This window comes from Vigna unguiculata, chromosome 10 (assembly GCF_037176805.1).
Source record: "Vigna unguiculata cultivar grain cowpea cultivar isolate G323 ecotype 2 chromosome 10, ASM3717680v1, whole genome shotgun sequence".
Lineage (NCBI taxonomy): Eukaryota > Viridiplantae > Streptophyta > Magnoliopsida > Fabales > Fabaceae > Vigna > Vigna unguiculata.
Genome location: NC_140801.1, coordinates 19,286,214 through 19,287,205, shown reverse-complemented (window position 1 = coordinate 19,287,205; position 992 = coordinate 19,286,214).

The window sequence follows — 992 nt, the reverse complement described above, 5'->3', positions numbered from 1 at the left end:
TTCAATGATGGGCCATTTCTGCACATATATGAAAGTATCCTCTCTTCAAAATCTAATGAAGAAACAATGGTTAATACCACTAAAATCCACTCTTTTTTGTTGTGATTGGGTATGCATATGAACTACTTTTTGAATCTACATTGTTAGGATCAATGTTGTTAAAAAATACAATTATTTTCTCATTTTGATTTTGTTCGTCATACTTCTTATGAAATTGTTTGTGTAATTATTTTGTGTTTTCCACTTTTTGTGAAGATTATTTTTAATTGTCTATTGTCAAATTTCTTAATTAGTCCTTTTTTTAGCTTTGGGTTAATTGATTATGTGTTGCAAATTTTATGGAGTTGTCAACACTAAAAAAAACATATAGTCTATATTTCAATTATGGGCCATTTCTGCACATATATGAAAGTATCCTCTCCTCATAATCTAATGAAGGAACAATGGTTAATAACCCATAAAATCCATTCTTTTTTGTTGTGATTGGATATGCATATGAACTACTTTTTGAATCTACATTGTTAGGATCAATGTTCTTAAAAAATACAATTATTTTCTCATTTTTATTTTGTTCGTCATACTTCTTATGAAATTGTTTGTATAATTATTTTGTGTTTTCCACTTCCTGTGAAGATTATTTTTAATTGTTTATTGTCAAATTTCTTAATTAGTCCTTTTTTTAGCTTTGGGTTAATTGATTATGTGTTGCAAATTTTATGGAGTTGTCAACACTAAAAAAAACATATCGTCAATATTTCAATGATGGGCCATTTCTGCACATATATGAAAGTATCCTCTCTTCATAATCTAATGAAGAAACAATGGTTAATAACACTAAAATCCATTCTTTTTTGTTGTGATTGGATATGCATATGAACTACTTTTTGAATCTACATTGTTAGAATCAATGTTGTTAAAAAATACAATTATTTTCTCATTTTGATTTTGTTCGTCATACTTCTTATGAAATTGTTTGTGTAATTATTTTGTGT